At 46.0% G+C, this 20,772-nt stretch overlaps 1 protein-coding gene across 2 annotated transcripts in view; it reads right to left on the bottom strand.

The window, feature by feature from the left end:
• Window positions 1–20,772, bottom strand: part of PLXNC1 (plexin C1) — a 1,076,103-nt gene that overhangs the window by 563,322 nt on the left and 492,009 nt on the right. The window lies entirely within an intron of this gene.

Below are 20,772 nucleotides of genomic sequence, written 5' to 3'. Positions count from 1 at the left end.
GTTCAGAGGGTAGCCAGGTGACCAGTGCGTGGAGCAGTCACGACATCAGCAGGGGAGAGGAAAAGAGACAGCGGAAGCAAAGAGTAAGGTCTTGAGTTGCCTTTGGAACTGGAGGTGGTTCTGCTCATGTTTGAGGGAGGTAGGGAGGCTGTACCAGAGGGAGGCCCCAGCTGAAGATAGAGATCTTCCCCAACTCTCTGCTTGGAAAAGCGACTGACCCTCAGAGAGTTGGAAGTGGATGAGCAGAGAGCTCGAGAGGGGAGATATTTAGGTAGAGAGAGTGGAGGTAGTGTGGTCCAACGCCCCAGAAAGCTGTGTGGACGATGCAGAGGGTCTTGAACTTGATCCTATCCACCACTGGGAGCCAATGTAGAGATTTCAGAGCTGGAGAGATATGATCCGTCGGCTTGAGGCCAAGGACAAGTCTTGAAGTCCTATTCTGGATAAGTCGGAAAGTAGAGGCAGGAAGATTTAGAAAGAGACTGCTGCAGTAGTCCAGCCTAGAGAGGACCAGAGCTCTGGACACAGTGAGCTTCTGGGGGAAAGTGAGGAAAGGAAGAATACCTCTTAGGAGGTCTAGCTGATAGTTTGATTCTTAGAGACGTCAGAGATGTGAGGAGAGAAGGAGAGGGTGAGGTCGAAGATGACCTGAGGTTCTTACCGTCACAAGTAGGAGCAGGAAGAGGGCCCAGAGTGGGCTGCCAGAGAGAGAGAGGAAAGGCGGGAGCTGGTGTTCCGATGAGGAGGGTCTCAGTCTTACTGGCATTAAGGCAGAGATCATTGGCCGCACACCATTTCTGAATTGAGGTCAGGCAGTCTGGAGTGAGAGAAGGAGAAGAGGCGGCTGAGGGGAGCCTGAAGGAAAGCTGTGTGTCATCTGCATAACACTGAAAGTTGGAGCAGAAGGAAGCGATGCGGTGGGCAAGAGGTGCCAGGTATTGGTTGAAAAGCCAGGGAGAGAGGTTAGACCCCTGGGGAACACCACAAGTGGAGAGAGAGATAGATGAGAGGAAAGACCCCAGTTGAACCTGGCAGGGTCGGTCAGTGAGAAAGGAGGTTAGTCAGGCCAAATTCTGTTTAGATAAATGTAGATGTGAGAATTTCAGCTCTTCAGGAACCAAGCCTTCAAGTTCAGCAATTCAGGGGAGGGGTGAAGGACCTGCCCCTTCTGTTGGGTTAGATAATCCTCCATCATCGGTAGATCCATCATCACTGACTCTGACAGATCCAGAAGATCTGGAAACCAAATCTGACATGGCCAGAAAGGGATCACAAGAATCATCGTCTAATTGTGAGTCATCTTGAACTTCATCAACATATTGTGTATCAGGGGAAGGTGGGGAAACCCGTACAGTGTCTTGTTCGACCAGTCCTGCTGCAGGCCGTACCCCAAGGAGTGAAGTCCCTGACCCTCCATCGATGCAAAAAAAGGGCACAGTGCATTGCATTGGGTTGTAAATAAATCCACCGCTGGACAACCCTACTTCTGGAAAAGCATCCTTACAACTGATGTTTTCAGTTCCCATTCGTGTGTGGCAGATGCTAACCTGCTCAGTTTGTCCGCCAAGACATTTTCTTTCCCTTTAGATGGGACGGTATCAGAAAAATGTGTTTTTTCCTGGCCCAATACCAACATTTCTCTGTGAGAACACACATAGGATGCAAATGAGTCCCCCCCTGCTTGTTCACATAGAACATTGCAGTGGTATTGTCCGTAAGAATCTAAGAATCTTTACCACTTTTCCCTGAACCGAGGGAAGAAAAGACTTTAAAACATAAAAGATTGCTCTCAACTCCAAAACATTTATGTGGTCTCTCTTTTCCTGTTTTGACCAAAGACCATGTTGAAGTGGGAGAATGGAAGACCAGGCTCCCGCCCTTCCCCTCTCGCGCTTGGCCTAGAGGATCACGGCCCAGACAGCCGCCACGAGAAGAGTTTGCCTATCTACCGGACGACCGAATACCCTGGTACAGGAACATACGGATGTGTCCATCTGCCTGCCCAGCAGTCCGCCCTGTCCATGCCGACACCTGCGGCACGGATCAACTTGACTAAAACTACACGTCGTTAGAGATGCCATGACGACCTAGCCTACGGTCAGCACACCTGTGCAAATATACACACCGGACACTCCCGCACCAATCTACACGAAGAATATACTCAGTGCTATGACGTAGGCGACAGACATACTCACGGACGTGCATCTTTATTATTTTCCACATAGGCTCTCAAAATGCAGAAACGCAAGACGCATCATGAATTTATATAAAAAGGCTTGCTCACGCTTCTTTCAAGAGCCATGTACCATAATGAAGAATGTAACAGGGACACGATACTGAGGATAAAGCAATATGATACCGTAACCTAAAGCACCCTGCATCAAACGGTTCCACCTATGCACCAGGCCCAAGTAGGCCACAGGCAAAAGCTTCCATGGACACTGAATGAGCAAGAACTGGGTTGCTGACCCTGCAAAATAAGCCCGGCGAAGGCACCCCGCCAAGGGCACGATGTTGCAATCTCGCACGCTGCAAGCCAACGCCAAGGTCGCACCTGCAAGATAACCCAGGCACACAGTAGGAAAAACAATATTAATTGTGTTGAATTTTGCCTCAAACACGGTCCCACCTCACGTGACAAAGCCAAACCTGACAAGATGCCAAGCCCAGAAGGAAGGAGACGCCTGAATCCCATGTTTCAAGACACAGGCAGATACAATTAAAAGACTCATTGGACATCTGCAGCAGTGGGAGTATACACCTACCCATATTAAAACATTGTTGCAAATGACAGGTGCACCGCGAGCTGGGAACAGCGATAGTCCCAGACTGGGAGGCTCGCGAGCGGACCAATTAGAACATGGGGTTCTTATCACTGACGCCATTCACATTGACCAATCCTCAGAGGTCTTCATGTAACAATTTTCATGTATCAAATTGAAGGGACAGCCCAGGTATACCACCTGACTAACCCTCAGCCACTAACACCGTTCTCTATATGTGCGCTATACTAACCCTACCACTCGATTAACCAATCCAGAGTGGAAATAGGTTTTTTATTAAATTTTGTAAGATGACGCAAGTAGCGCGTCACACTAAGGTAAAAAGGGCCTGCGAGCCCCACAATTTTGTGTGTGTCAGGACGGATGCGTACGCTCCTTGACCCATCCCTGCCGTTTTGTCTAATAAACAGCAGAGTCACCTTGCTTCTTGCGTGTGTCTCATACTCTATCTCTTTTGGGATATACGGGAGGAGTTGGGGCCTCCCTGCCCGGAGGTCTGCGGACGGCCTGGCTGACCCCGGCAGAATTTCCCCCCGACAAGTTGGAGGCACCGCTGAGATCTGTTTAAGATCTGCTTTTTTATTTTTACTTTTTCCAGGTAATCGCGTTGCGAGGAGGCCCGGCGGCGTGGTCCCCTCTGCCGTTGCCCCCTTCTGAGGACTACAGGACCATCGCAGAGCTGCGAAAAGACCGGACAGCGCAATCCGGATATTGGCCCTTGGGAGCCGGTTGAGAAGTATCCCGCCCGCGGTTGGCGAGTGTCCAGACCTGGTCCAGACGAGGGGAGGTGGCGAGCCACTTGGAGGGGTGCACGCAGTCGAGCGGCCCCGCATCAAGAGAACTTGGTGAGCATGCCACGCACAACAAGCAATGTGAAATTGTGAGGGAGGGGGGAGGAATTAAATACGGGAGGTGGGAGGTGTTGCACAGGTGCGCGGCGAAGGTTTGGCAATTTAGTGTTGGCAATGGAATGAATGGTAGCCGAACAAGTGCGAGAGCAGTCGGCTACGTTGCGCGAGAGAGGGGGGTGGAGCATGAAAACATCACGTGCAGCCACTCGTAGACACTGATTGGCCTAGGTCGCGACTACGTGTAAGGGTGGGTGTGTGTGTGGTTTCCTACGATTTGGCATTTATTGATCAATGAGTAGATGAGGATCCCTATTGTTCGAGCAAGAAACTCGATAGGTAGATGACGTTTCCCTGTAGGCGGTAGCTAGTTAGTTGCCCAATACGGAAGATAATTCCTGTGTGCACTTTAGGGAGACGAGTCTGCACAGCTGTCAGAAAACGAGCAGGATGGCAGCAACAGAAGGAAAACCTACTAAGAAAGGTATTTGGCTGGTTAAGCCCTCCTGTCGAGGGGCGTATCACACGCGAGGCGACGCAGTGTGCGCAGTCCGATTATATTATTGATTACCTTGTTCCAGGAGTGACAGGAAGACAGCTGTGAGGTTAACGGGGGTAGATTGCAAGTGTATTTTGAACTTAAAGAATATATGAAGAACTTACCAGTAGCTCGAAGAGATCGGTGACGTCACCAGTAGGGCTTTCATAGGATATCCCGAGCACAAGGCATCTTCCTTTGAGAGTGGTGGGCAAGAGAACTGTGGTAAGGGAGTGGAAACGGAGATAAACGTTAAATGAGTTGATCGGGGAAAGGTGAAACGGGGGACGTGGCTGCGCACGGAGAACGCCGGCCACGGCAAGTGTAGAAGAAGGAGGAGGAGCAAGTGAAAATAGGACGACTGTATAGGAACGTCATAAGGGGTACGCAGCCGCAGGGGGCTACGTGCGCCTCGGCCGCAGGGGGCCGTAAGGGTGTCGTGTAAAGAAAGAAAGACAGAAGAAAATATACAAATGTAAAATACTATATTTTATAATTTTCCTTAGCGGACTATCGCAAGTCCCCAACCTTACAGGGCCAGGTAACGATATAAGGCTGTATATTGCAAACTGCTAGTGAGATAACCGCTACCAGATAGGGGAAGGGTAACAAGTGGAGCGCTACTATGTCATACGGGACAGGATCGGGAGGGTGGGGGAACACCCTCACTACCCCACTACAACACATATGTACAACACTGTCACCCCATAGGGAGAAACTGATTAAGTATAGCATAGAATGGACCCAGGGGACGGATAACAAAATGATAGCACCGTGGCCGCCTAATGGTAGCTTCGATCCATATGCCCAACATTCACTATTAAACCATCTGCACAATACATACAAAGGGAAGAAGTTGGCAAACCACGTGGAGGTGTTTAACTTATGGAGGATGTTCCAAGGTTCCCGACCAGGACCACATGGAATGTTCACTGTGGGGGAAATACCGGAAGAAAAAGAGATTGAGGAGGAAGGAGAGGATGGGAAAAAGGGGAGTGAAGACCCAAAGAACACGGGGAACGGACAAGAGGGAGGAGAAAAGAATAATACATCAGATGAAATAAATAAGGAACAGAGCAACGATATACCCCTAGCAAAGGGAGTGAAAACAGAGGGAGGGGGGTTGTACCCTTTAAGGGAGTTAGGAGAGATAGGAAGAGGTCAGCTAAGGGCGGCTGAGGGGTACTCGAACCCGGCATACAGCCCTCCACCATATGTGGCTCATGGGAAGATGCCAGCAGGGGAGGGGAGGACTGGAAAAGAACAAACTGTGGAAGTAGGAAATGATGAGTGGGTAGCTGCACAGATATTATTAAAACTACGAGGTTCCTTAACAGGAGAAGAGAAGGAGATAGTAAGGAAAACAGACGAGGATAATACCAGGGAGAGTGAAATGAGGGGGGAAGAGCTGTTACGACAAAAGGAAGAGATTTTGGAGGAACGACTAGCAGAATTAAGGGATGAGCAGAATGAATTGATCAAACAGCTCGAGAGGGAGGAAAGAGAGAGAGCGAGGAAAAGGAAAGAAGGTAAGAACGAATTGGAAAAAATAAGGGAACGAACTGAGGAGCAAAGGAGAGAAGCTGAAAGGGTAAAAGCAGCAGCAGAAAGGGTATCAAGAGCAGTGCTGCGAGAAAAGAAAAGGGAAGAAGAAGAGAAAGAAAGAGAAATGGCAATGTGGAAGAGGAGATTACTATCAGAAACGACTAAGAAATACGAAGAAGGGAGGGTGATAGAGAGTATATTAGAAAGGGAAAGGGTGAAATGGGAAAGGAAGAAAGAGGATGAAAGAATACTGGAACAGATGAGTAGTGAAGTAATGGAGGAATTAAAAAGGAAAAGGGAGGAAAATGGTAGGGAGATGGAGGAGAGAAATGAAGGAGAAAGAGAAGATAGGAGAAGGGAGAGTAAAGTATGGGGGGATGTATATAGAGACACAGAAGTAGCAACAACATCAGCGCAAAGGGGAGCGGTTGATAAAGGAGAAAAAGGAGAACTGGACCTAATAGACTTACAAACAGTAACAATCAAGGGGAAAAAGACCGAGTGGGGGGTGCTGTTTATGACTGACTTTTGTAGTGAGGAAGAAGAAGGAGTGGAGAAGGAAGGAAGAAACAGTGAAAGGGAAAGCCTAGATAAATTATACATCACCCGGACCAACACAGACTCACCATGGATTCGTAGGAGAAAGGATGAGCTGGAGAAAAGTGAGGAGGGAGAGCAAGGAATAGCGGAAAGACAGACACATGAGGACGCACCGTCCCCATCACACCCTCTCCCATCGCACCCTACATGCTCAACCACCTCACGCTCGTTACGCACAATAAAACTTGCGCCCTTCACAGACGAACTGACACCCTATGCATATAGGCTTAGGGACCTCCCCAGACGCAGGCAGGAAAGACGAATACACATGCCCACACTAAATACAGGAAATGATGGAAGAAGGGGAAAAGATGGAGAAGAAAGAGTTACGAGCAGGGGAAATACGGATGAAATTGACGATGTAGAAGAAAGGGAAGAGGAGGAAGGGTGTGAGGACTCGATCTTATGGAACACAAAGGGTAAAACGAGACATAACTTAATGCCACTTCTGGAGAGAGGAGGGGTTAGACCACAGTATGTCCCTTGGAAGCATACAGACAAAGAAAATATAAAATGCAGGCTCCCATCATTTAGTGGAGGTGCGGGTAAGTGGCTATATGAAATGGAAAAACACCGCAGGACAGAAACTGGCAGTAGGAGATGTAAAGGACCTTCTAATATCGATATTAGGGGATGCAGCGGATGACATTTGGAAGAGAGCGGGATTCCCTGGGGTAACAATAACAAACACATCGCATGATGGGGCACCATTCGCAAACTGCAGACATGCACTATGGCAGGCACTGAGGGTACAGTACCCAGACACATCAGACATAGGAGCAATTACCTCCCGCAAGATGCGTGAGAACGAAGATCCTGTTGATTATATCCAGGAAATCCAAGAGAAGTGGCGCATGGAAACTAGAGAACAATGGGACAAAACACCAGCAATATTTTATCATATACTAGTACAAGGGCTCCCAGAAGGAGTTCAGAAACAACTAAAGAAAGTAGTGGGAATGGAAGCAAAAGCATGGCCGGAAATACAACTGACTATAGTGCATCATTGCAGGACATGGCAAGCAAAAATGAAACAAAAGGAAGAGGACAGGAAAACGGAAGAGGCTAAACTAGTACAGAAAAAGCTTACTAAATACACAATGGAAGGGGCACTAATAACTACGCCTACAACAATGACCCAAAGCCCCACACAAGTAGTGGCTGCACAAGATTCCTCCCAAATACCACCTTCACAGACTATAACACAACAGGTGCCGCCACTCCAACCATACACGACCAACATGGGAGGAGGATACCCAATGCAAGGAGCTGGGTATTATAATTATAACAGGGGGAGAGGAGGAATTATGAGAGGGAGAGGATACGGATATAACACCCAACAGCAGGTGGGAGGACTTAGAAATTCCTACCCCACAGGGCAACCCGTATACCAGGACAACACAGGGAGCTTTCCATGGCAGAGTAGGGAACCACCGGTGTGTTGGAGTTGTAGATTAGTAGGGCACATGTCACGCACGTGTAGAGTTAGACCAGGAACACCATCATGGAGTGAACAGGGACAACCAAAGCCCTCACAGGAACAGCAGGGCATACAGCAGCAGCAGATGTTGCAACAGGGACATGAACAGCAACAACTAATAACACAACAACAGCCACAGACATATTCACTGCCACAACAACAGGTAGCGACAACACAACAACCCCAAGCACAACAAACACAACTGGGTAGGGTGACGGTCTTGGGACACAACCCTCACACAGGAAATGGCCAATCGTTGTACCCTCAATAGGACAGCCCAAGACTGCCTTGGTGTGTCCCATCCTGTCAGTAACACCTAATAGTGCGGAGGAACCACGCATAGAGGTAACGATAGGTGACAAAAAATTATCATTCCTTGTTGACACCGGGGCGACCCGGTCTTGCATAAGGGAAGGTAAATTTAAGATGTCGGGCGAAGCCATGAACACCCAAGGATTCTCTGGGGCTAGAGGGTTGGTTCCTTTTACTGATAACATTGCCTTATCTATTGGAGATTATGACCTGTCAGTTCCACTTCTATATTATAGTGCCTCACCAGTAAATATACTGGGGAGAGACATAATGAACAGGTTGAATATGACGATCTCCTTTACTGAGGACGGCATAATTTGCTCTACTCCAGGGATTAACATGCTCACAGCACGACAGATTATGCAAGCATATTGCGGACAGACAGCGATTAGGGCGGAGCCAGTAGATGGCGAACTATTCCAGTACGGGACAGATATGGCATTTGCATGGATGCCAGGGATAGAAGGAAAAATCTGGAGGAGGCCAGCAGCCTATCTGTTCAGACCAGAAACACCTGTTAATGAACCAGAAGGAAAGGTGGTTCCAGTGGACATTGAGAGCATTATAGCAACAGCTGATTACATTGCTGTACATGCCCAAGACAGAGAAGGAAGAGCATGGAGGGCAGTGATAGCACTAGCAGAAGGATGTAGGCTCACCCAGGTGTCAGATGAGGAGCTGTTTTCAGAAGAAAAGGAGGAAGGTGAAATGGTGTTTATGATGAGTGTGGAAATATGGCTAAGAGTGGCGTACAAACAAGTAGCACAGAAAATTGCAATGGCACTTGAGGCACCCGCATGCACCCCAGTCCCCTTCTTCAAGGAGGATATGTCAAAGGTACCCACATCATTGTGGACTACTAGCCCCTATGACGTGGGGTGCATAAAAAGCATAGGGGGAGTAAGGATAAAATTGAAAAAAGGTGCAATACTCCCCAGAGTGAAACAGTACCCACTATCAAAAGAGGCAGATGAGGGCATATATGAAACCATAACGGCCCTTATAAATAATGGCATATTGGTCCCCTCAGAATCACCATGTAACACGGCTGTATACCCAGTGCGCAAGGCTAAAGGGGGGTCTTGGCGCTTCATACAGGATCTCAGGCCCTTGAACAACATAGTAGATGCAGAATATCCCATAGCAGCAAACCCGGCCACAATATTGTGTGGCATTCCAGCAGAAGCATCACGATTTACAGTGATCGACCTTAAAAATGCTTTTTTCTCAATACCATTGCACCCAGACTCACAAGGTCTGACAAGCTTCACTTACAGAAACACAAAGTGGAAGCACAACAGACTGCCACAAGGGTATTGCGAATCACCCTCAATTTTCAACAGAGTAATACAGATGGATTTGGGTAACATTGAAGTGGAAAGCACAGTGTTGCAGTATGTGGATGACATAATAATTTGCAGTACATTAGAAAGAACATGCAGAGAGGACTCCTTAAAGATGTTGACAACATTGGCTGAGAAAGGTTACAAGGTAGACATGGAAAAGCTACAGTACTGTCAAGAACAGGTACTTTACATTGGTCAGCTTATATCCCAACATGCAAGAAAGATTGCACCACAAAGAGCACAGGCCATTTCAACCACTCCAATGCCACAAACAGTGAGGGAACTGCAGCAGTTCCTGGGGCTGTGTAACTACTGTAGAGCATGGGTATTTGATTACATAGGACCCCTGCTTGAGGCTTTAAGGGAAGCTAATAAAGGGGAGAAAAAGCTGGGGTGGACGATGGAAATGAAAGAGGCTTTTGATGAATTGAAAGATGCGATATCAACTGCTCCGGTACTGGCATCCCCACACTATGAGCGACAATTTTTTATATTTTCACATTGCGACTCAGCAGTAATGAAAGCAGTATTGGCTCAAAAAACAAGTATGGGCTACAAACCAGTAGCATTTTACAGTGGCCACTTAGATCCTGTGATGTTGGGCCATTTCCCTTGCGAACAAGGTCTCGCCGCAGCTGCTTTTGCGGTAGAAAAAGCATCAGCAATAACCATGGGGTGCCCAACTACACTGTTTGTGGAACATGCACTATTTGCAATATTGAATAAACCTAAGTCCACCCTAACCACTCAGAGGGCATCAGGTTATGAGATCATCCTATCCAGAGCTGAACTATCAATTGTTAGATGTAGCACGGTCAACCCTGCAAGGTTCCTGGCAGAAGTACTTGAGGAAGGAGATTATGCCCACGATTGTACGCAAATAACTGAAATGTACTCATGTACTAGAAAGGTTGAAGAAAACGCACTAGAGGGAGGTGAGCTCCTGTTCATTGATGGGTCATCAACTATCGACCAAAGGGATGGTATAAGTAGGACTGGGGCAGCAGTGGTAAAAATGATGGAGGTACCGGTGTGTGTGGCCATGAAATGTGTACAATTACCACAGCATTACTCCGCTCAAGCAGCGGAATTAGTTGCACTGATCTTGGCGTTGAAGGAAAGCTTTGACAAACGAGTGACCATATACTCCGACAGCGCGTATGTTACATCCACTGTCCACTCAGGGCTGTCGAAATGGAGAAGAAGAGGGTTTAGGAGAGCTGATGGCACTCCAGTGCAACATGCCCTCCTATTGGCTGAACTAATTGAGGCAATAAATGACCCCCAAGAATTAGCTCTAGTCAAATGCACCGCACACACCAATGGTGAAGACCACATCTCAAAAGGGAATGCAGCAGCAGACGCACATGCGAAGTATGCTGCATACTTTGGTGAGATATGGAACCCCCCAGAGTCACAGAGAGGGAGAGGGAGGGGAATCGTTAAGGAGATGTTGATAAGAGAAGGGTACACCCATCTCCCAGCCACACAGATTATGGAGCTACAAGCGGCTGCACCAATGGCCGAAAAAGAAATATGGGTAAAAAGAGGATGCACAATGTCACCAACCGACGCACTATGGCGCCAGGGTGACACTGGAAAGGTTGTAATACCATTGGCACTTTTGAACACCGCCCTGAGCCAACTACATTACCCAGCCCACACAGGCAAAGAAGTAATTGCAGCACGAATTAGGGAAGACTGGTTCTGCCCCGAGTTAAATTCTCATGTGTCAAATTTTATCAGCAATTGTCTCACATGTCAACAGTTTAAGGCCGGCCACACCCTGAAGGTGATAAGAGGTACTATACCCCGGCCAGAGGGACCGTTCCGACATCTCCATATTGACTATGTTGATATGATCAACGTATGTCAAGGAAATAGGTATATGATTGTAGTAGTATGCCCATTCTCGAGGTGGATTGAAGCATGGCCCTGTTCACACCCAGATGCATTTAGAGCAGCTAAATTCCTAGTGAGGGAGGTCTTCCCCAGGTGGGGAGTGTGCGAGGTACTGAGGTCAGACAATGGCCCACATTTCGCAAACGAAATGTTCCAGCACATTACATCCTTGCTGAACATCAAGCATAAATTTGCATGTGCATACCAGCCACAGGCCAACGGTATAAGCGAACGCCTGAATGGCCTATTAAAGGAGGCAATTGCAAAGATACAGCAAACAACAAAGAAGAGTTGGTTATATTGCCTTCCATTAGCCCTATTTGAGCTAAGGAATGGACCAGGGTCCGACCACCACCTCACCCCTCACGAGGTGGTTACCGGACATCAAATGCGCCTTCCCCTAACGCCAACATCAAGAGCATTTACCGACCACGAGAGTACTACGAGTGTTTTTGGTGATGAAATGTGCCAATATGTGTCTTCTTTGATTACTAGTGTAGTGTTTGTGTCTCAACAGCTCGAGCGCACGCGGGGCGGGTCTAACAGCAATCAACAAGAAGACGTGGATAAAGAATTGGAAAAGGAAAGAGTGTGTAAAATTGCTAAAGGTGACCACGTACTACTTCGCAATTTCAACAGGAAGTGGAACAGTCCACGATTCACTGGCTCCCATCTGGTAGAGGAGGTATCAACGAGAGCAGTAAAGCTACAGGACAAGCGTGCCTGGAACCACCTACACGACGTAAAGATCTACAAACTCCAGACCCGCCCCAGCGCCACCGACAGGGCCACTGGAAGAACAACAACAGCGTCACCAACGGAGGAAGAGACTTCAACCACAACTAACGGCCTAAGTGTCCCTATACCCTGCCACCCCCCAGATTCCCCAGAGACAACTATTAGAAAACAAAGGGGTGATCCCCATACCGCCCACCCCATGGTTACACGATCAAAGGGTAAAGAGACTTCCGCCAGCTGAACCCCAAACCCCCTGCCCACTGACCCCCTGCCCACTGTAGTAACAATTGAACTGAAGGACACTGTTTTTGCACATATACACATGTAAACACCTGAATGTTCATTCTTTTCTCTCGCACATGCAGGTAAAGCGTATTATTGCACTGTTAAGAAAGTAGATAACTAACTAATTCACTGCCCGGGAGTAGATGGTACCCTCAGACGATAATTACCTGGAAGAATTGTCACACCAATTTGTATATGAAATAAAACGGCCAACGTACCTGAAAGGAAGGAGGGTACGTGTCTACTATACAGCATTCCTCTTGGCCATAGAACATTCAATGCCCCACCTCCAACCATACTTGCCTGCCCTAAGAGATAGGTCGCTTAGATTGGCGTGGGAACAGCTCTTCGCCTGGGCACTGAATGACTACTTGATAGGGAGAGCTTAATAACAATAACTAACTTTAATAACGAGCATATTAAGAATTTTCAGGCGGGCAACTGTAACGTCGCAAGAATAAGCTGCCGGACTGCAGCAAGGTAAGAGCAAAATGCCGGTGAAATTAGCATTTGTAATAAAATTGATAGGGATTTTAATGATCACTGGGTTCTTGGCTGCCTCTGTATGGCAGTACAGCTATGCTATTGATATTATTGCTGTACCCAAACCTAATATACCCCCACCCCCAGCTGCAACAGGTGTTATGTCAGGTGGTACTAGTAAAACCCCGCACCAGGAAAATAGAGTTAAACGCAGCACATACTCAGATAACAAAGGCATTGACAACTATGTACAAGATTCAGCACACGTCTCTAACAACATGTGGTACCAACACATGACCAAAATAGGCAAGCAGACAACAGGAGACAGCTGCTACGTTTGCTCATTGATCCCATACGCCATGAGCGCGTCTCGAACATTTGTTGCTACAGAGATAGATGGAAAAATAGCACGATGTATAATATACTTGGCACTGTTCCAGACGAAAGGAAGATTTCAAGGGACAATGGTGCAACTGGTGTGGAAAACACGAGATACATATCCATATGAAAATAACTTCCTCAAGACTTATTTGAGTTACCACAAGAGCAGTTTACATGCTGAAGGATTCAGATACATAACAAGTGGTCCTGAAAAAGGAGAAACAAAGAAAGTAACACTGCAGTACCTACCATGTGATTGGTACGCCACTGAAGTCCCTGGTAAAAACGGATGTTGGGAAAGACCACTGATTACAATAACAGGGAAGGTGTACATGAACAACAAATGGGACATAGGAGTGGTTGGCAGCAACATGGTTACAAGAGAAAATATTTCAACTATTGATGGACATAACCATAGATGTTGGATGACTTGGATCAAGTACGTACCCATGCTCACGTGGATGGAGAAGGATGAAGACCCAATAACAATATTGCCGCTAACTGCGCCTAAGGTATGCTACCAACATAAAGGAGAGGTGGATGTAGGATACAATACCAACTGTGAAAGCATGATGGAGTTACCTGAGGGGGGAGCAGGAACAGCAGTAGTAATGGACCATTACTGGGCCTGTGGAGACAAGGCGTATCACACACTGCCCCCTTTGTGGAATGGTGTATGCACTATAGTACACGTTAATGTACCATCACTAGTGGTACCCCAGAAGCATGTGAATATGGCGAATTTCCCCAAGATGGATGAAGGAAACAAAAGGAAGAAGAGATCTGCACAGCCTCGGAAAGGATCAGAGAACAGACGCAACAGCAACGACACTGTCCTCAACAGAAGGAAAAGACAAGGAGAACCTCTGACAGGAAATTACCTGTGGGGAAGGTCGGAAACAGCACTGACCTCAATACCGCCGGAACACAGACTATTCAGCAGAGCAGCTATGTTCTTCTCCTCAATAATACATCCTGGACTGCAGGCTTACGCAAACGCAAAATGGCTCCAGATAACTAGGTGGGAACTAATGATGACAATCAACTCTACAGTAAATGGATTCAATGCAATAAAAGAGGAATTGCGAGCAGTAAGAATGGTTGCACTACAGAACAGATATGTACTGGACCTCCTCACAGCAATGGAAGGAGGAGTTTGCGCAAAGATAGGACAATCATGCTGCACATTCATTCCTGCTAACGATGCTGACAATGGTACACTCACGGAAGCTGTATCACAATTGGCCCAGATGCACTCAAAAATGATGGATGAAAGTAAAGGTGTGAAAAAGGATGAGAGCTGGTTTTCAATATTATGGTCATGGATGCCATCGTGGCTGTCAGATGGACTGAAGATTATAGTTGGATGTACTATTCTGGCTGGAGCTACACTGATCATAATAAGATTTTGGAAAGCCCGAAAGGCACGCACCACAGACGAGATGATCAAAATGGTTGATATACACCTCTTGATGCCAACAGATGACGGCCAACACACAGGTACAATAATAAAAGAGAGAGAGAAGTTGCGCAACCAGATCATCACCAACCACCTGGACCCACCATCTGTGAAGCTCGAGAACCCAAGAAACCCCAGGAGCTACATAGGGAAATGGGTATACTGCACTCATTTGAAGACCATGTTAACCACTATGGACATTTAGGAGAAATAACTAAGATATGGAGAGTAAGAGGAGATAACGAAAAGGATATGTTTGTGGTCGACAAGTCGACCAGAGGGGGGACTGAAGTGGGAGAATGGAAGACCAGGCTCCCGCCCTTCCCCTCTAGCGCTTGGCCTAGAGGATCACGGCCCAGACACCCGCCACGAGAAGAATTTGCCTATCTACCGGACGACCAAATACCCTGGTACAGGAACATACGGATGTGTCCATCTGCCTGCCCAGCAGTCCACCCTGTCCATGCCGACACCTGCAGCACGGATCAACTTGACTTAAACTACACGTCGCTAGAGATGCCATGACGACCTAGCCAACGGTTAGCACACCTGTGCAAATATACACACCGGACACTCCCGCACCAATCTACACGAAGAATATACTCAGTGCTATGATGTAGGCGACAGACATACTCACAGACGTGCATCTTTATTATTTTCCACATAGGCTCTCAAAATGCAGAAACGCAAGACGCATCATGAACTTATATAAAAAGGCTTGCTCACGCTTCTTTCAAGAGCCATGTACCATAATGAAGAATGTAACAGGGACACGATACTGAGGATAAAGCAATATGATACCGTAACCTAAAGCACCCTGCATCAAACGGTTCCACTTATGCACCAGGCCCAAGTAGGCCGCAGGCAAAAGCTTCCATGGACACTGAATGAGCAAGAACTGGGTTGCTGACCCTGCAAAATAAGCCCGGCGAAGGCACCCCGCCAAGGGCATGATGTTGCAATCTCGCACGCTGCAAGCCAACGCCAAGGTCGCACCTGCAAGATAACCCAGGCACACAGTAGGAAAAACAATATTAATTGTGTTGAATTTTGCCTCAAACACGGTCCCACGTTTCAAGACACAGGCAGATACAATTAAAAGACTCATTGGACATCTGCAGCAGTGGGAGTATTCAACCTCCCAACATATGAATAAATCCTCACATTGTTTACACCTACCCATATTAAAACATTGTTGCAAATGACAGGTGCACCGCGAGCTGGGAACAGCGATAGTCCCAGACTGGGAGGCTCGCGAGCGGACCAATTATAACATGGGGTTCTTATCACTGACGCCATTCACATTGACCAATCCTCAGAGGTCTTCATGTAACAATTTTCATGTATCAAATTGAAGGGACAGCCCAGGTATACCACCTGACTAACCCTCAGCCACTAACACCGTTCTCTATATGTGCGCTTTACTAACCCTACCACTCGAGTAACCAATCCAGAGTGGAAATAGGTTTTTTATTAAATTTTGTAAGATGACGCAAGTAGCGCGTCACACTAAGGTAAAAAGGGCCTGCGAGCCCCACGATTGTGTGTGTGTCAGGACGGACGCGTACGCTCCTTGACCCATCCCTGCCGTTTTGTCTAATAAACAGCAGAGTCACCTTGCTTCTTGCGTGTGTCTCATACTCTATCTTTTTTGGGATATACGGGAGGAGTTGGGGCCTCCCTGCCCGGAGGTCTGCAGACGGCCCGGCCGACCCCGGCAGAATTTCCCCCCGACAATGTGTTTTCAGATATAGACAACGATTTCCCTATCCGTACTCTGACAAATCCGTCATTACCACAATGTGATGTGGGGAGATTGAAAAGGAAAACAGATCAAAAGATTCTCTCAAATGTTCCACCAAGACAGGGATTCTTGAACATGACTCAGTATTGGAATATCTAAGCTCTGAGGGTCCGACAGTTAATTCCAGTTGCTGGCGATATGCCATTGAATAGTTTGCAGTTGCAGTCTCGCGAAGGGTACTATATGGATGCAAGACACCATCGGCCCCAAGAGTCTTTGGAATCATCAGGCCACAGAGACCTGTCTGTCCAGAAGAACAAATTACTTACTCCTGGTAATGTACTTTCTACTGGATGTTCCTCCCACGTATTCCTGATCTTTGATTATCTCCTTCCAGTGTCAGCTGCTTCGGAAAATATTTTCTCAGTAAAGGGCGCAGTGCGTCGGCGACTCCATGTCCCTCGACAGTCTTTGTCCGCTCTTGAGCATGAAGCCACTGACAGTACATATAACACACAATGTGCCTGTTACTTCAGTTCTAGTTTATCCTCTATAGTCTCAGAGCACAGACATTCACAAGGTCAATGGACCAAATGCTAAAGAGAGGAAGGTGCCATACAATGGAAATTCTACTGAGGGGTAGGATGGGAGGGGCGATGAGGAATGCGTGGGAGGAACATCCAGTGGAAAGGACATTACCTGGGGTGAGGAATTTGTTCTTCGAATGGATTTTTGTCCTCCCATGTATTCTGCATTTTTGAAGCACTCCCAAAGCAGTATGTGTAGGAGGTGGAAGTAAGAATGCTATTTGTCATTAATGCTGTGGAGTACAGACTTCCCAAATCTTGCTTCCTGTGCCGACACAGAGTCCAGGGAGTAATGTTTTGAAAATGTATGCAGAGAGGACCAAGTGGCAGCAGCACAAATGTCTTGTACTGGTACCCCTCTATGTAAAGCCGATGAAGTGGCCATACCCCTTGTAGTATGTACCCATAGGCCTAGAGGAATGCATTTACCCACTAAATTGTAGTATTCATTAATGCAAAGTGTAATCCTGTGGGACAAGGTTTGCTTGGTCACAGCCAGTCCTAATTTGTGTCCAATATGACCCACGAACAATTGGTCATCTTGCCTAAGGTTTGCCATCCTAGAGATGTAAAAGCTCAAGGCCCTCTTAGGATCAACACACCCTAATAATTTGTTAATACATTATACATGTACAGTAACTGTAGGTGAATCGAAAAGTCTCAAAGGGTGAGAGCAGCAGAGACAACTGATCACAACCTGTTTTCAAAGCCAAACAGTATAATTTTTTATCTCTTTAAATTAGTTCTGAGGGTCTGGTGAATCTTGACATAAATCAAAGAAATGATTGGAAAGACAGACAAAGAGAAGACAGAGAAGGTTCTATCTGTCCCGGCCTGTCTACACCCATGTCTCGAGAAGCCGTTGGTGTGCCGCCTTTCTAATAGTGGGTAAATAAAGATAAAAGGGATAGCAATTATTTAGTTATCGACTTTTGGGATTTTTAACTTGACCCTGAGTACTCATATATTGGCTTCAACAAAGGTTTCTGTGTAGGTAGTTGTACAAAAGACAGGAGGACCACTGTCAGTCCTTGCTGGTATGAAGGGTTAAAAATGACTAGTGGGGATGATTATCAGCTCATTCTGATTGACTGCACCTGAGGGGGTCTTTTATGCCTCTCAGGTTCCTTCAGGTGTTGGCTATTAGCCTTGATTGCCTGACTACTACCACAGCATGCCTCCTCAGCCCTCTTCCTCGTCCCAGTACTTATGGGATTATGGGACTTGTAGTCCACAACAACAAAGTTAGTTCTTTTAAAAATCTTCTGGGTTTTAAGGGTAGATTTATTTCCCTTAAAGTTATTCAAGGATGAATCATTAGAATATGTTGTTACAGAGGAAAAATTAAGGCAATATTTTTAGATTCCTTTTAATTATACCTTTGAGAGTAGGGAGGATTTGTAGCCTGAAGTACCTTAGATGTTCTTTCTGTTATTGAGTTCTGTTCAGATTTGATGGTATTTGCATTCAGAGCTACAGATCTTATTTGTGGTTCAGATATATCATAATGACAATAGGCATTACCTGTTATGGTAACTTTAAAAGGTTCTCTCTTTTAAAGGACACATACTGTGTCTCATCCCACAAGGTCTCTTCACCACCATGGGCCTTGTCTCCTCCCAGGTGATCCTCCCGCAGTACACCACCCTCAAGGTCAGGATCAGGAAGCGTCTGCCTTTCCTTGGCCACCTGGGAGGGGACTGTAGGCAGGGATTTAGTGAGGGATCCATAGGATTCGTCACAATGACCATATTCGTCTTTAGACCCTCATTCTGTTCATTGGACTGCATTGATTTCCATGGGTTGGAATTTTCCAGTGCTCCCGCTTTGCTGCCCAGCCCATCCCCCAAATCCTCTTGTGACAGCTGGAAAATGTTACTTAGGATTTTTCCTCTCTCCCTATCCCTATAATGGAGGATGGTTCCAGGCTTCCTTACTGCCTCAAGAATAGACAGCCCACCTGTGCCTAACTACAGGATGTCAGCTGGACACCTTCTGGAACTTCCATTTATGTATTTACTTATTTATTTATGTATTTTTGTTTTAATTATAATTGTACATAGGCTTAATATAAATCTTATACATAGAATAATACAAAGAAACAAACAAATAAATATAAAATACATCAATACATGTACTAAAACCAAGAGAATCCATATTTCAAATACATTAATAAAATCATTATTAAGACCATCTTTGACATCAAACATTACCTAAAATACGTCGCTCAATTTCATCAGATTTAGAAAGGCAATCTCTCTAATTAGTAAAGATGTAGGCTGGCCTCTCGGCATAAAACTCCAATAGAAATCAAAGTTCAAAGAATCAGTACTGTGTACAAACATACCAAATAGTTTTTACTTGGAGGTGTGGGCATTTTACCATGAAGTGCTTCAAGGTTTCTGGATTTCCATTGCAGAAGTGGCATGCCACTGACTGCGTTGCACCTTTAGTATGTAAGATCTCTTTGGTATGAATACGATTAAATCGGATTCTTGAAAAGTGTCTAAAACCCGACAGTCAGTGCATTGATATAAATAATTCAGTATACTACCCAATTTTTTGTTCTCTAGGCACAAATCAGAATAGAGCTTATGCTTCTTTCTCGCGTCACAAGTACCACACCAATTAATCTCAAATAGTTTCTGTTCCACCATTACCAGGTCCGATGTCATATTTAGTAAATTGACATTATAAAATTCCATAATTTCGGTCCATCTCGTTTTAATATTCATGAAATTGCGGTTATTAAAATCGTCTAGATGTTTACCTACCACCCGGTATTTATGTAATTGTATGGACACAGAAAATGTGTAATTTAATTAAGTGTTCATTTAATTGTATAATTTTAACATAAGGAGTGTTGTTTCCTAACATGCATCATTCACACTGTGATGTGTGTTAATGTCAAGTCATACATGTATAACGTCTTCATAACTAAAGAAAAGAGAAAAAAGGTTGAACATCTTATGCTCTGATATGATATGATAGGTTATTTATAAAGTCTAAGCGCAGACCCAGGGATCGAACCTGTGGTGCTCCATATCGTCTTGCTTCCAAGGCGAGCACGTTGCCTACTGAGCTATCCTCCCGAGACATAAGAAAAAGCCTTAACTGTTCATTTGGTTTAATAAGAAAAAGCCTTAACTGTTCATTTCAACTCTCCGCTCTGCCGAACACTTCCTACTCACTTCTCCTCCTTCACCCTCTGCCCCATCCCGCTTTTGTTCTTTCCAACTACTTGCCCCTTTTCACTGGAACCGTCTCCCTCTCCCTATCCGTTCTATCTCCTCCTATCCTTCTTTCTGCACCTCTCTAAAATCCTATCTCCTCCATTCCCCACTCTGACATCTTGTGCTACCTCTCTCATCTCGGCCCTACCACCCATCCTTACTCCTTCTTGTTCCTTCTCTTACTATAGCCTTACAACACTCATGTAACACCACAGCGTTCAAGTAATATGTTGTAAATTGTTGCACGTATTGCTTTCTGTTACTTGATTCACAATTTTCAATGCTTATTGTATCTACTATTGTCCTCTTGTAAAGCGCTTTGGCATAAATCGCTATATAAACATTTTATAAATACAAATACAAAATGTGTGTTGTAAAAGTGACATTACACTGAGAAATCACTTACTGTTTGGTATGACTACTGTGTATGCAGGTGCAAATCATTCCACTGTGTTCCAGTTTTACCCTCTGTGTTGCTTTGTACAAACCTGTCACTAAACGGTGTGAT

This window comes from Ambystoma mexicanum, chromosome 12, assembly GCF_040938575.1.
Source record: "Ambystoma mexicanum isolate Mex_15411 chromosome 12, UKY_AmexF1_1, whole genome shotgun sequence".
NCBI lineage: Eukaryota > Metazoa > Chordata > Amphibia > Caudata > Ambystomatidae > Ambystoma > Ambystoma mexicanum.
This window is presented reverse-complemented; position numbering and strand designations above follow the sequence as displayed.